This window comes from Myodes glareolus, chromosome 23 (assembly GCF_982192425.1).
Source record: "Myodes glareolus chromosome 23, mMyoGla1.1, whole genome shotgun sequence".
NCBI lineage: Eukaryota > Metazoa > Chordata > Mammalia > Rodentia > Cricetidae > Myodes > Myodes glareolus.
The window spans coordinates 32,204,427-32,221,250 of NC_142048.1; the positions used below are offsets into that span (position 1 = coordinate 32,204,427).

Genomic DNA, 16,824 nt, shown 5'->3' on the forward strand with positions numbered 1-16,824 from the left:
AATTACAAGGGTTTTATATCCATGTTAGGAAACACAACTGAAGACCAAATACATATTTACTTTTATGTCACATATCACATCAATATTCAGCACTACAGCGAATTGAAGGTAAGAGGCCATCAACTGAGTCCATCAGTAATGAGCACAGTGCATCAGGATATCAAAATTTAATGAACAGAGACTCCATATTTAGCTTATGAGGGCAAGTAAGGACATGAGGACCTGAAGAATTGGGTATGACTTTTATCCCATGCTAACAACATTCAATCATTTATTCATTATGTTGAGCACTGGAGATGAAACACCATCTAAGACACAGTATTCTAAGTATTCTAAGTATTCTAATTCACAGTATTCTAAGACACAGGGTCTTAGCCCTGCTCTGGGTATCAAAAGCTGTAAGGGTAGCACTGAATGTGTCTTAAAATTTGCTAAGCAGACAAAGAGGTCTTAGCAACTGAGCCTGACTGAAATAGAGTAGACGATGGCTTGATTCCTTCTTTACTCACAAATACCAAGTGTCCAGCATACACCGTATGCTAGATAATTGAGGGAGGTGGCAGCCCAAAGGCCTCCCTGAGGAGTCTGAAACCAATTAGTTTGTAAACCCCTCACCCTGCCCACCTGCACGCAAGTGTCTTGCAGCACCGCTCAACATTTGTCCTGCGTTAGCCGTCTCCTGCCACACACACCCTCCCCCTCCCTTCCCCCCCAGCCATCATCTCCGCCACCTGCAAATCAGAAAAGAAGTTGTTCCCACTCAGTTCCCCTAAACCAAATTAAACCTCAGACATTTGGTTCCCCAGCATCTGCCACAATCAAATTGCGACAAGGCTTGTACTCCTTTCTGCGTTCATCTGTCAGACTGCCCAGCTGACCAACATGTCTTTTCCCTCCACACAGGCTGGCATCCAGGACCCCCTGTGGCTGCGAATCCTGCGTCCAGTTTCCTGGACCACTTTCCCTTCTTTCTTCCATTGCGTCAAAATGTTGCCTGAAGTCACGGTGAGTTAATTTAAATGAAATTAAGGCACTTCGTCTCAACTTCCGGTCGTATGTTTGCGTTTGTCAAGCACATTCTCAGTAAGCAGGCCTGTTACAGCTGTTCATAAGTTTTTCCCATTGACCATACCACTAACAACCAATAAGAAATCGGAATGAGGCCTAGCAAGGGAAGTAACGGAAGGAGGCAGGGATCGCAGAGTTACAGACGGGGAGCTAGAGCTCCAGACGCCAGGGATACAGGTCGGATCTGTTCCATCAGTTTCTGATGTTGCCTGATGGCTCTGTCTGGCTCAGTTTCTCATCTGTGAAGTGGGACCCCAAAACAACTAACTCTGTAACTAGTGCAAATATTAATTATGGTGGCATGCTTAAAACAATGTCTGGTACACAATAAGAACACAATAAATGTCAGATACGGACTTAGCTGTCAAAGACTAGATCATGTGTGAGACCCCAAACAAGATGAAGATACAGCCACAACTGCAGAACTTTAAGTCAAGTTGAGGGGGCCCATCTAAGTACTTAGTTCTGAGTGAGTCCCCAGGTCCTAGCCACAAAACTAAACCAATCCTGCCTCTCAGGTTGGTGACAAAAAAAAAAAAGTATATCTTACCTTTCTCACCAGGGAATCTTCTCGTGATCATTAAGAAAACATTCTGGCCATCCACCTTTCGTTTGCTTCTGGGAGACTGGGCACGGGTGAGAAAAAAATCGGTGGCTCTTTCCAAACGCACAAATAAAAATCTAATACCACACATGCAAATCCTAAAGTGGGTTTTGCAAGGGAATCTGTTGAACAACTTTCTGATGGAAAAATCTGAAACTAAAATAATGAGCTATCTCACGAAAGCTGTCCTACAGGGGCAGCCCCTGACCATAAATCCACAGAGCCGCTGCAAACAGGAGCTTTGTTTAAGGAAAAGGGAAGATGGGACAAGAGAGTGCACTTCACAGAAAGTTTCGATTTCTTCTGAGATTAAAAATAAAAAATAAAAAAGGACTAGACTCCAGATTCATTTATTTTAAAACCATATCCTTTACTGTTTAATTTTGTGGTTTAAATTGCCTGTCAACCCATAAGAAAATAGAGCCTGGATCCAGAGCTGAGTAAACCAATTTTACATTCATAGGCAATTATAATTTTTAAGTCTTTTTTCAGTCCGTTTGTTTTCAAGCCCGTTTTATTTATCACTGACAATCAATTCTCAGCCATTTACTATACAAATATTATCAAGTGCCTCCCATTTATTCTGGAGCTCTAAACTCTGATGAAATAAGACTGCATGATCAATGCAAATAGCATCCTTCATCCCCTCCCAGATCCCGGGCGGTAAATCATGATACGACAGTATCTATCCAGAGGCTGAATCGCTGGTACCAGGCCACACTGCTTAGAACTAGGCCACTAAATCTTCATAAATCACATTCCCTTCTCCTCCCCCACCCCACTTCACATCTCTGTGAAAACACATTCATTTTCCAAATCCATCATTTCCAGCGCTGTTCATTTTCAGCCTTAATTTCCTGGCCTATCTATTTGCTCAGGTACCTTTTGTCGGAGGTGGGATTTGTCTGCGCGCTGCTTTGAAGGCAGAGGCTTCTTCAACACACTCCTCGTCTGCTGTGTAACCTCTGAGGAAAGGTTAATATATCCCTATATATCCTTAAGTTCCAAATCTCTCTTCCTATCCTGTGAGCTTAAAATCATATCAAGGTAATTTCAGATCACTTGAACTCTGGCTCTAGCCCATAGCCTTTCGCCTGCTCCGATTTTGATTGGCAATAGCAGTCTTATATTAATTTTCAGAACTTGGAAATAAAAGTTACTGTCTTGAGTTTGGTTTTGGTTTTGCTGTCTAATAAACCTTTTATAATTTCAGAAAGCTACCTTTAAAACAACTGTCTATGAAAGCTGGTTTTAAAGTTAAGTTTGTGGAAAACCACTTTGGGTTCAATTGATAGCAGAACACGGTGACCCGTGGTCTTCAAAGACCTTCTGAGCAAGCCATGTATATTAACAAGCGGTCCTAAGGAATAACAGCTTCAGTTAGCAATACTCTTTAGACAATTAAAAGTATACCCTTACTATTTATTTAACCTCCTAGTTACATTTTCTTGGGTAGTAAGATACCTTGTAACCAGGGGACGGTTTTTAAGCTCTCCCTTCTGTACTGCCACTCTGAGACATGGATGCTGAGGTCTGCCAGAAGAATTGGGATCTGTCCCCCCCCCATATTGATTTTAACACTACCCCCTTTCAGGAAGCACAGAAACAATGACTGTGGAAAGGTCCCACGCCAAGTGCCATATCACAGCTACCGGTGCAGTGAACGCTGACTCATGGCCATGCATTCCAGAGCAGGTGATATAGGGAAATAACTGAGACAATAGTTCAAACATGGTGTCCTGCATTTCCTCTCGTTCCCAAATACACACAGGGTCTCCCTCATCGGAAGAGAAAGGAGAATTTTTGGATTAGAGTTGTCACCTGGACATCCTCTACCCGCTGTGAACTCACTGGGGATTTGGCTGCAGGCTATTTACCCTCAGAACCTAGCATGGTGCTCCACACAACGCTGCCTGGACAACTTAAGATGGATAAGATCTAATGATCATGTCAAAAATGGGAGTGGGCTATCAGCCTTGTCTGGAATATAAATACATTACAAGGATCTTATCAACAAGAGAGGATAAAGAGGACACACTTGGTCAGAAGTGACAATAAGAGATTGCTGGCAACTGAGGGGCCCACATGGATATCATAAAAAGGAAGTAAGCCAACAAGAATATTGAGAAGTGCTGAAACCTATTTTCTCAACTTTTCAGTTTTGAATCTCCCTAGGGAGACCACTTTAGGCATACCGAAAGCATCAAAGTTGACAAAGGCATCCTGGGAAATTTCAGTGCGACCAGTAGGCACAAAAGGATGGGATGTTAGCTGTTCAGAGAGTTGGAGCTGCAGGAGTTGTGACGTCATCACGTATGAGAAGGGTAGGGATGTTCTCTGGAGAGAGTACCCTTTTAAGTCCTGCGTTGACCTTAACCTCTAGACTTCTCACTCCAGTAACAACCTACAGCACAGCAGCAGGGAGCAGCAGGGACCATGTCAGAGCTGGCTTAGGGAAGGCCAACTAGAGACAGCTTTCAAACTATTTGCAAAGTAAAACAGTTAGTTGGCATTTCGCGGATGCAGTAAATGAAATAGCCCTCCCTAAAAAAAAAATAAGAATAAAAATAAAAAACAAACTCTGCTACACTTTACCATTAGCTCACGTTATGTGACTCTTTTCATATAAGTTTCCAATTTAAGCAAAATGAATCTGTAGTGACAGAAACCAGATCAATGGTTTCCTGAGCTGGCAATGATGGAGGAGGCGAGGTTGACTGACAAGAAACAAGAGCAAGCTTTATGAAGCTTTATGGAGTGACAACCATGCTTCATATCTTAGCTAAGGGAACGCAAACATTTGTTAAAATTGCCACTTTTAAACTAATGCATTTTATTTTACATAAATTCCACCTCCATTAAGTTGATAAAAAGAGACTGTCTTGGGCTGGGGAGGTAACACAGACAAACGGTGGAGTGCTAGCTGCAGAATCACGAATACCTGAGCTGGATCCCCAGAACCCGCATTTAAAACCTGGGAGTTGAGTGATACTAGAGACCTATGTTTGATTGAAGTTCAAACACAAACAAGTGTTTGCATGAACAAGTTGGGGGTGCTGAAGAATTCTGCACCTGTAATTCTAAAACTGAGGAGGGGGAGACTTGCAGACTCCCTGGAGGCATGCTGGCCATGACCAAGCTAACCTTAATCATGAGTCCCCAAATAGTGAGAGACCCTGTAATAGCTTCCGGAGAAAAACAAGGTAGATGGGACATGGGGCGGGATCATACTTGAGATCACTTTCTGGCCCCCACCCATATGTTCATGAACATGAACAGAGAGAGAAAGAGAGAGAGAGAGAGAGAGAGAGAGAGAGAGAGAGAGAGAGAGAGAGAGAGAAAGAGAGAGAGAGATCTCAAGAACCTTACTCCTGCCAGAGATGATCTACTATGCTTCAAAGACAAGCTGAAAGCAAATAGTACTTATAGGACCCACCTGTCTCTAAATAGGAAAGGGTTTTGTCGGTTGTATTTGGCCTTCTCGTAGGAGCCTGAGACACAAGGTATCTGTCAGAGACAGCGGAGTCAAAGCAGGAGCACTGGACTTCCCGACTGGCTGAAGACATGAGTTCTAGTGCTGGCCCACCGCCACCTGGAGACATTGCTTCCAGCAGACCGACGGGCTTCTCCTGAGCATTCACTGCCTCTCTTTGCCAGGCTTCTCATTTCTTTCATGTTCTTGTAGCCCCCTAAACTCCTTTGAGGGAATTCTTGTGAATTCTTTCCCATTTCATAGATCTCCCGTAGTTTGGTGTCTGTTGTTGGACCTTTGTTAGCTGCTTTGGGAAGTGTCATGATTCCCTGAGTTCTGTAATCCCTTAGTCCTTGTGTTGGTTTCTCTTCAGCAGAGAAGGGATAGACCCTCACTGCTGGCTCAAGCCTGTGGTTCTGAAGGGCCTAACTGGTAAGAACCATGGGCAGGTGGAACCTTCTTTTTATTTATCTAGATGGCTGGAATACTTAGTGCCTCTGCTCTGACTTCAGATGGGACAGCTGGCTGGGCTCTGCTGCCTTGTAAGACTACTGACTTAGTCTGCATCCAAGTTTTGCTACTAAATAGATACAGCAGTCACCTGAAATCAGGTTAAACTCTAGGGTGTGTGCCTGGTCACCTGGTACACCTATCTGAGTTCACCAGGTGAGGTTTTCAAGAATGACCCTGAGGTTAGGTGGAGTTGCTGACCAGAACGGATGACATTGGCCACTATGCTCACTAAAAATCCACCATTGAGAATAATCTCCCGAGCAACGATGGAGAACCCAGCGGTTTAGCCCCACCACTGAGGCGGTGGTGTGCGCAGCAGTCTGGCCGCCTACTCCATTCCTGAGCCGGTTCCCGTGGTCTCAGCACATTCTCAAAGGCTTGCAGCTGCTGCAGTCTTTGCTGGCCTTCATCTGTGAAGAGGCTGTGTCATTATGTGGAGGCTTGCGCTTCTTTGAGTTTGTGAGCCGCAGCGCCTTTCTCCTGAGCCTGCTCCTGCTGATCGTGTACTGCACAGGAGTGCATGGCAGAGTGGATGCTGGAAACGTCAAGTCGTCGGATTTTTACGTCACCCTGGGAACAGGGCGCGTGTTTCTGTTGACGTCTATCATTTTTGTTTCTACCCATGCTGGGACCTCATCTGAAATTGCTGCAATTGTGTTTGCGTTTATGGCGAGTCTGTTCCTAACTGACTTTGTCGACATGCTATAGAAGAGAGGGCAGGAGGGCCAGCTGAGAAAACCTCACTGGGCCACTGAACGTTTAAAGACGGAGCAGGTGCTGCAGACCAGAAGACGGCTCTTCTTCCATGTGACCTGTGTCATGTGTGCACCTCTTCTTTTGGAGAGAAGGAAGGGGCAGGAAGGAAGCTTCTCAGTACTAGATTGCGTGGCAGCCCCGCCAGTTAGCTAAGAGGGCTTTTAGTAAAGGTTGGAACTTGTCTCAAATGGCAAAGGTTTTGTTATTTGTTTATTTGTTATTTGTTATTTCAACAGTCCTTGTTGTCTTTGAAGAAAAAGAATTTAGCACAATAAATAAATGGAACCTCCTGAAGCTGAGAAGCTTCTGTAAAGCAAAGGACACAGTCAATAAGACAAAAAGGCAGCCTACTGAATGAGAAAAGATCTTCACCAACCCCACATCAGACAAAGGACTGATCTCCAAAATAGATAAAGAACACAAGAAATTAGACATCAAAAGTCTAAATAACCTGATTGAAAAATGGTGTACAGAACTAAACAGAGAATTCTCAACAGAAGAATCTCAAATGGCCAAAAGATATTTAAGGACAAATTCAACATCCTTAGTCATCAGGGAAGTGCAAATCAAAACAGCTCTGAGATACCATCTTGTACCAGTCAGAATGGCTAATATCAAAAACAGTAAGGAAAGAAATATCTTGATTGAGGGAGCCATTATACAGTTAACAATAAACCTAGCTTTAGAGAAATTCCCAGGAATCCACAAGGATGACCCCAGCTAAGACCCTAAGCAATAGAGGAGAGGGGACCCAATCTTGACTTACCCTGTAGTCAGACTGATGAATATCTTAAATATCACCATAGAACCTTCTTCCAGCAACTGATGGAGACAGAGGCAGAGACCTGCATTGAAGCACTGGTCTGAGCTCTCAAAGTTCAGTTGAAGAGTGGGAAGAATGAGAATATGAGCAAAGAGGTCAAAACCATGATGGGTACACTCACTGAAACAGTATACCTGAGCTAATGGAAGCTCACCAACTCCAGGAACAAGCACAGGAATAAATTAGTCCCTCTCAATGTGGTTGCATGGCTAGAGCAGACTAGGGAGGCCACTGGCAGTGGCACCAGGATTTATCCCTACTTAATGTACTGGCTTTTTGGGAACCTATTCTCTTTGGATGATACCTTGCTCAGCCTATATATAGTAAGGGACCTTCCTCCAAGCAATGTGCCTTACCCTCTCTGAGGATTGGATTGAGGTGGAATAGAAGGGTATGTGGAGGGAATGGGAGGAGGGAAGGGAGTGGGAACTTAGATTGGTATGTATTATGAAAAAAAATAGTTTGTTTTCTTTAAAATAATAATAATAATAAACACACCTCAATCTCCAAGACAGACATTACTTCAGAGTAAAGGGTTGGAAAAAGATTTTCCAATCAAATAGACCAAGAAACAAGTTGGTGTAACTATCCTATTGTCTAACAAAATAGACTTCAAACTAAAATCATTCAAAAGAGATGAAGAAGATCATTTCATATTCTTCACAGGAAAAATCCATCAAGATGAAGTCTCAGTTCTGAACACCTATGCCCCAAATACAAGGCACCCTCATTTGTAAAAGAAACATTACTAAAGCTTCAATCTTACATTAAATCCCACACACTAATAGTAGGAGACTTCAACATCCCACTTTCCACAATGAACAGATCAACCAGACAGAAATTTGGAGGGGGTCACTTGTTGGTTCCCGGCTACCTGACTAGCTTAGACCCAAAATAATCGCACGGAAACTGTATGAATTAAATCACTGCTTGTCCCATTAGCTCTAGCTTCTTATTGACTAACTCTTATATTAATTTAACTAATTGCTAGTAATTTGTGTATTGCCATGTGGGTAAAATTTGCAGCGTCTATCTCTGGTGGCTCCATGGCTTCTCTCTGACTCTGCCCTTCTTCCTCCTAGCATTCAGCTTAGTTTTCCCTGTCTAGCTAAGTTCTACCATGCTATAGGTTCAAAGCAGTTTCTTTGTTCATTAATGACAATCACAGCATGCAGAGGGGAATCTCACATCAGAAACTTAACAGAGAAATAAGAGAACTAACAAATATTCTGAATCAAATGGACTTAGCAAACATCTACAGAACATTTCACCCAAACACAAAAGAATATACCTTCTTGCCAGCACCTCATGGATCATTCTCCAAAACTAACCACATACTCAATAACAAAGAGAATCTCAACAGATACCAAAAAAATGGAATAACCCCCTGTCTTATCAGATCACTATGGCTTCAACAACAGTAATAGCAGAAAGGCCACAAAATCATGAACACCTGCTCAACTACGATCATAGTAGCATTATTTGTAAAAGCCATAACCTGGAAGCAACTAGATGCCCCTCGGGTGAAGAATGGGTAAGAAAAATGTGGTACATTTACACAATGGAGTATTACTCAGCAGTAAAATATGACATATTGAAATTTGCAGTCACATGGATGGCACTAGAAAAAAAAAAGCATCCTTCGTGGGGAAACCAAGGCCCAGAAAGACAAACATAGTATTTACTCATTCATAAGTGACTTTTAGACATCAAGCAAAGTATAACCAGCCTACAGTCCACAAACCCAGAGAACCTAGACAACAAAGACTCTAAGAAAGACATACATGGATCCACCTAGGAAAGAGAAAAAGACAAGATCTCTTTAGTAAATTGGGAGCATGGTGGGCAGGGAGGGAGGGTGGAAGGGGAGAGAGGGAAATGTATAGCTCAGTTAAAAACAATAAACAAAATTAAATTTAAAAAAAGAAGTTGTAACCTTGTTGGAGTAGGTGTGGCCTAGTTGGAGAAAGTCTGTTACTAGGGCTGGGATTTGCAGTTTTCAAAAGTCAGTCTAGGCCCAGTGGCTTGTGTAGGCCCATATTTCTACATGGAATGGCAGCCAGACTTCCAGGCCATAGTTTGCACCTGCCACATAGGAGGTTCACTGAGAATCTCCCTCCAAATAAAGCCATGCAAGTTGTCTTAATTATTCCCATGCCTCCCCTCTGGTCCAGAGAAATAATTTATGGTCCAGGCTGGCACCAGACCACAACAGGCTTGCTCTTCTGACTACCTATAGATCCAGATGTAGAACTCTCAACTATTTGTCCAACACCATATCCACCTGTGTGCTGCCATGCTTCCTGCCATGATAAAAAGAAAAACAGACTAAACCCTGAAACTGTAAGCCAGCCCCAATTAAATGCTTTCTTTGACTTGGTCATGATACCTTGTCACAGCAATAGAACACTGACCAAGACAGAGGACGTAGGAGGAACATGGGATGAGCTGGAAGGGAAAGGGAAGATCAAACGTGATGAAAATCCAAATAATAAATACTAAAAAAAAAAAACCTCAATAATATATAAATACTCAAAAATAAAATAGTAAAAAAAAACTGTCTCAGCTAGGGAGAGTGGGCTTTGAACTGAATAATTGATGTGGATACTTCTGCTGTGACATGGCTGGTCCTTTCTCTTTTCCTAAAATACACTACCGCGATCGTCTCCTATCTTTAACATTATTCCAGGTAGGGTTCTAGAGTTAGACCTGGAGACGGGCAACCAGAGATTCAAACCATAAAGAATTTCACAACGCTTCTGAACAAGACATTCCAGCTTTGCAAGTGTTGTGAGCTAGTACCTCTGATTGCACCCCAGTGCTGGCGTATCAACGCAGACAGCCACCATCAAGATCTTCTGTTCTTTCCGGTCTTGTGGGTTCTTTCTCTGTGCTTTCATATACTTAACCCAGGAGGTCTAACCAATGCCACATCCCCTTCACCATGAAATGAGGGTATTATGAGCTTCTACAAAGTATCTCAGGACACGGGAGAAGGTGGATATGTACGCACCTGCGGTTCTCTCTCTGCCCCACCCTGGCCCTCCTCCCCATAGAAACTGCAGTCCCTAGGGAAGTATTTTCTCCATAACTTCAAGCCAACTTGGAAACTGACCAGTAATCCCATCAAAAAGAAATAGTTTCTCTTGCCACTTTCTTGTATTTCCTATTCCATTCTGTGTCCCACATTGGCGACTCGGGGTTACTTCCAGGTTTCAGGGGTCTTGCCAAAGTATTCCTAAATGTGAGGAGCTCCCAGATGAAGTTTTTGTGAATATGAATGAAGTGTGGGATCTGGCTGGTATCATTCTGTATCACAATCAGAAATTGTGCTCGATGAAAATGCAATATCTAATGGTTCCTGCATTTGGAAAACATGTAGCACCATCAGGTCATCCGTGTTCTACAGACACAAAGACCATATACAATATTCCATAAAGAACAGATTACAGTGCCTTTCAGCAAAGACACGCGTAGATTTCCTCTGTGCTTTTGCCTCCTAAGTGAGATAAGCCCGAGTGGGTAATTTTAAAAGTGAGAGGCCAGTGCCAAATGTAGCAACCGTTTCTTCTGTTATATCCTGTCCAAATTCCTCAGGTCTTGGAGCCACACTCATCTGTGACATGTTTGGATTTATAGACTGTCTCTTCATGATTTAACTTTCTCAGGGCACAAGTACCAAGCAAGCAGTCAGGAAATATACATAATTTAGAAGACGAATTTGCAGTCTGCTCTAAGGGTCAATAAGCTGGCCTTCTGCCAAGCTAAGGCAGGTGGAGAATTCCATGATGCGGGTCTGAGAAGTCATAAGCTAGAAAAAAAAATGTTTAAGAACTGTTATGTGGAAAAATCCCAGATAATCTTGAGTTATCTACGATTAAACACAAAATGACAAGAAGTTTATGTTAACTGGTTTCGGGCACATGGCTTATAATTTTGTCAGTGTGTGTTTCTATTACCTTAGAAGGAACCGACTACTGAATTTGGACACCAGATCCACTTAGTCATCCAATGTCCAAATATCACTTGTTATGAGCAACTGGTTAAAGAAAGCTGGTTATACTGACAAGAAGTATTTGAAATGTATGCGTTTCAAAATGTGACTCTGAGCCGAGGAGTGATTGACAGTTGATGACTTCCGGAGGAGGGAAACTCGGTTTTTCTTTAAGGGCACGAGCCCTAATAGTAGGTCAACCCTATCCAGAGTACGATCCCCATACCTGTGAGTATATGAGCAACACGAAGTGGAATCTGTGAGTTATTTTTTAAAATGAGGACCAAAGTTGGGAGGGGTCTGTAATGGAGGCAGATCTGGAAGGAGGTGGAGCAGTAATGGGAATGAATATGATCAAAATACATTTTATACATGTGTGACATTCTCAAAAATTACCTAAAATTATATTAAGGGTCTGGAGAGATGGATCTGTGGTTAAGAGCATTTGCTGTTCTTTCAGAGGACCCAGGATTGGTTTCCTGGTTTCCGCATGGTGGCTCACACCCATCCATAACTCTGGTTCCAGGGGATATGACAATATCTTTCGGTCTCCGTGGTTACAAGGGACATTTATATGCACATGGCATATAAATGCCCATGCAAACAATTGCTTACAAAATAAAAATAAATAAGTCTTTTTAAAAGTATATTTTAAAAATTTTAATGTGACTCAAAACAAATGAAGGGTAACTGCTTTTTTAATACCATGGCATTCAAAACTAATCTGACAATATTTACTTAAATAAAAGTTATTGAAACAGTCTATCAAATTCTCTGACCCTGTTACAAAAATAATTTGAAAAAATGTATGGTTTAATTTTTGTGTCCATCACTGCCCTTCAAAAGTCTAGAAATACGTTTTATAACTCATTCGAAAATGTTATGCTGATATCTAGGGAAAGACAAAAATACATGCTCACTGCATGATGGGACATGTAATCTAGAGGGAAAGACATATAATGATGATCATATAAATAACATACATATTATTTCATAATCTGTGATAAATGCAATGGAGCAAATGAAGTACTTGAGATCCAGCTGAGAATCATAGCTTAAGATTTCATTGATGTAAACTATCATGAAGACCAGGAAGGATGCAATCTCTCACTAGACATGACAGATCAGAAGAAGTTATTCAAATGAAATGCCAGGGGAACAGTTTGTGAAAAAAAAAGGAGCTGGGGTATACGAAACCTCTGAGTCAGACAAGAGCTAGTCTCCTCCAGCAAGCTAAAAGAAGACCAGTGAAAACCACAGAAGCAACATGAAGCTAGCAAACAGGAAGAGATCAAAAAGACATAATTATCCATACTAATGATCTTTGGTTTTGGACTTATTATAAGGAAAGGATTATTTGTTTAGTGATGTCTTTCAGCTCACTTGCGACTTGTCCTGGAAACACTTGGGTCTTATTTTCTCTGGTCTGTGTTAGCTCTCACTGGTCCATCTGCTTAGCTGTACATCTGTTTCCTGAAGCCACCATGACAAAGGAGTTCAAACCGAGCATGTAAGGCAACAGAAATCCATGCTCTTATGATGTAGAAGCCAGAAGAGGCACACATTTAGAAACCTGAGGGTTAGGTGCTCCATATTTCTCCTAGCTGTTGCTGCTTGTTGGCCATCCCTGGTACTCTCGGCAGATGAACTCCAGTCTCTGATTTCACTATACACCTTCTTGTCATTCCTCTCTGTCTCTTAATCCAAATGCCTCTTTATAAAACCACCAGTTGTGGGATTATGGCCCACCATAGTCCAGGTTAACCTCATTTTACCTTGACTACATTAATTTTCAAATAGATTCTATTTCCAAAAAATTCACAGTCATGGATACCCAGCATGAGGACTTAAACATGTGTAATTTTAAGCATTCAAATCAGGTCAAAACAAGGGTGGACTGATACATTCATGTTTGTTTTTTAATATTTTATTATTGAGTATTGGATGGGAAATGGGTTGGAAAGGCATAAAATCAATTGTGTATTTCATTTTTTGTAATGTTGTATTTTACAATATTGTATAATATTGATGATCTGAAAAGTTCCCAATATATAAAGTAGATATAAATATTGAATAACTATTTACTAATAATTTAATATGCAGCTGAGATAAAGACAATATAATTGATTATAGTGAGGAAGAAATGTGTACTGGGCAAAAAGAGAAAAGGAGAGTTAAACCCAGATTGATAAGTGGCCATTGTAGCTGTAATATGACTAGGTGCTAGCCAGTTCTCCATGTCTCTGCTTTCACTTTTTGACCTATAAGCCCCCAGGACACTACATTCAAAATTATATCACTCTCTGTGTTTTTTTACAGTTGCCTTTACAATTTAAACAGTTAAGACTTTATTCTTTTTTTAAAAAAAATCTATTCCTTCAGAAAAGTTTCTGGAATAAATTCAAGATGTTTAGTAACTAGCCCAGCCAAGCAGAGACACACCAACCTGCTCATTGGCTGGTGACAGCATGTGCATTATCTCCAGGACAACTGAGTAGGAAATTGTCATGATTCTACACAGACGAACCCATCTCCAAGCAGAAAGGGCATTCTTTCTGTCACCCGGCCCCTGAAAAGCCTTATTATCCCTAAACCACTGGGGCAGCTATTTTCTTGAAAGTCCCAAACATGACTGGAGCAAAGTAGAGAGAAAAAAAATAAAGGAGCCAGGTGCAGTGTGGGTCTAAATACACAGTGGGGGAAATCTCTGTTTGTACAGCAACTCTGTTGCAATGGCAGAGCATTTGCATAGTGAGCAAGACTTTAGTGTTTTTTGGTAAAATTTTAAATTAATATAATTATAATCCTTTAAATATGTATAGTTTGATCCCACATTCATTTTATTTTTGCCTGACTCTCTAGCTGCTGAGCTTCCCATTGATGTGGGATTTCCCTCTGCATGATATGATTACCATTAAAGAATAAAGAACTGCTTTGAGCCTATGGCAGAGCAGGGCGAAGAGGGCTGGACTGAATGATAGGAGAAAGAAGCATGGAGTCAGAGAGAAGCCATGTAGACCTGCTGGAGCCAGACAGAACTTTACCCAGTAAGCCACAGCCAAATGGCAGTGGCTCCTTTAAGAGAAGTTTTCCTGATTCGGTGGTAGCAGAAAAAAAAAAAAAAACAAAAAAACGCTGCATCATTTTGAAATGCTGGCTTTCTGGGCTGTGCTGCCAGAGCGAACTCTGACTCTTTCTGGAGGTTCAGCTGCAGAGCATTTGAGTGGGGTCTGTGAACAGATTGCTACAGTTTGCTTAATGGTGACATAAAGTGACTGTGTGTCTAAAAGGGGGGCTATAAGCGTGGCTCTCAGAGGCAGCAAACAGCTCCACCATGCTGGACTGGGTGGGGCAAGCAGGAAGTACTGTATTTCCCCTAGTAATGCAGCTGCTTAAGTTCATAAGAAGGGTTTAGCATTTTAAGAATTGCTCCTGGACAGTAAAGATTACAGATAGATACACAATAGGACAGATTCAGATATAAAAGACCTCTAATTGGACCACAGTGTTGAATAAATGTACATAGACTTGGGAGAAAGAAGAAAAATAGTACAGAGAGTTATAAAAAAATGGTTTTTTTAAAAAACAAAAGCAAAGCCTTTAAAGAGACAGTACAGACAGTCATATATTAAAGGATAATAAAATAAATATTAAAAAGTAATAGAGTAAAAATAAGCCACATAAAGATGGAAAATACACATAGAGACTAGATTATGTATATTATGTTGTCATTGAATTTTTGACTATGAAAGAGGTAAGTAACCAGCATATATATTTTAACAGTATCTTGATTTCAGAATTTGAGTTTAAGTATATATTGCATTGGAAAAGAGGTTCTTCTTTTATTTCCGTAGAAGATGAGAACCTGTGGATTAAATGTAGGCTAATGTGGTTTGATGAACCAAGATCCCCCAAAATGTCACTGTGAACACCCCAAAAATTACTTTGCCCAACAATCAGCAGGAAGCAGCGTGGAGATAACTATGCCCATATTCCCAAATATTGTCTATAAATGTTTGCTTATATTTAAAAGGAGATTTGCTATAGAGATTTGCGTGATTATTTCGGTTCTGGGTGGCCAGGAACCAACAGGCGGCCTCCTCCTACAACCCATCACAGAGTTTGTGTATGTGTGTCTGAGTGGATAGATGTTAGGTGTGGAGGCTGGAGAGAGGGCTCAGTGGTTAAAGGTGCCTAGTGCTCTTACAGAGGACCCTAGTGTGTTACCTGAACTCGCAGGGTCTCACAACTGACTGTAACCATAGTTCCAGAAGGTTCCCTGGACTCTTTTAACCTCCACTCATGTTTACACACCCCCACAGACACATAATTAAATACTTTTAAAAAATGTATTTGGCCTTGTCACTCACTGGATGTCCGAAGGCAAGCAAGTATCAGCAAGCAGTTCTACTAGGTCACCCATGGAAATGTGGCCAGGGTTCTCTCTTTGGCCTCACCTGCTTAAGCTATCGTAGTCTGATGGGAAAGACCAACTACACATATGAGGGCAGTGTTTCTGTTGGTATCCCCATAATATAGGCCACATTGGAGTAATCAGCCTTTCCTGAATACATTATTCAAGACCATCTATCCAATGAAAGCAACTGTCCAAGTCTTTGTATACTGAAAAAAGAGAAAAAAAGTTGTGACCCTAAAAAACTATTTAGAGGTTGGAGGACTAACTCGGTGGTTCAGAGCATTTGCCGTTCCTTTAGAAGATCTGAGTTTGTTCCCCAGCACCCACACGGCAGCTCACAACCCTCTCGGCCCCTATGGGCACTGCACACATGCAGGGCACAGACCTACATATGCCAATATACATAAAATAAAATAATTTGTAAAATATATTTTCAACATTTGTTCTCATTTTAACTTTTCTACTACTTTAAAAAGAAATGGGAAAGTCGTGCTTGTTATAGAACATTTGGGAAACATTTAAAAGTATGGCTGAAAAGTGGCGGTTCGACCAGTGTCCACATTTTAGAGTGTCTTAGTCAAGACCTGTCTGTATATGTAGCGAATCTTCATTTTCTTGTATGGAGTGTTTCCTGTGTCATGAACTGCTCCTCGGCAGGGGGTGGGATGATATTCCACTAGTCAGAAAAGAAGGAATGGTAGTGATCTGAACTGGAGATAAGAACGAAAATAAATGAAGAAATATGAGAATTATTAAAGATAAAGTTGTCAGGACAAAGTGATGAATTTGATGCACGTTTTGAAATAACTTCCAAGCTGCATGTTTTATTTCCACAAATGTAAAGGTCTCACATAATTTTCTCATAAATCCTACACAAAGAACACAAAGTGCAATATCTTCATCGGAGGTGCATGAGCGATTCTTGCAGAGTCAGCTTAGAAGTGCCTGTTCTGCTGCCGGCAGAGCCACCTAAAATATCAAAAGGGTAAGCTTGTCTATCGCATTTTCTAACATCTTTAACATGAGAGTATGGACTGAGTCCGTTCCATTCTGGATATCAGATAAAAAAAAAAACAATGGAATCGAAAATAATACAAAAGGGAAGACGCTGGCTCCTAACCAGAGACTTCTGTGGTGTATTTCTGTCTTCACTGTGCAACACTGTAACAGTGAAGTC

General features: G+C 41.4%; 1 pseudogene; it reads left to right on the forward strand.

Moving 5' to 3' along the window:
• The first annotated feature begins 987 nt into the window (after positions 1-987).
• On the forward strand, positions 988-6,365 carry LOC148118330 (CKLF-like MARVEL transmembrane domain-containing protein 6 pseudogene; annotated as a pseudogene).
• The last annotated feature ends 10,459 nt before the right edge of the window (positions 6,366-16,824 follow it).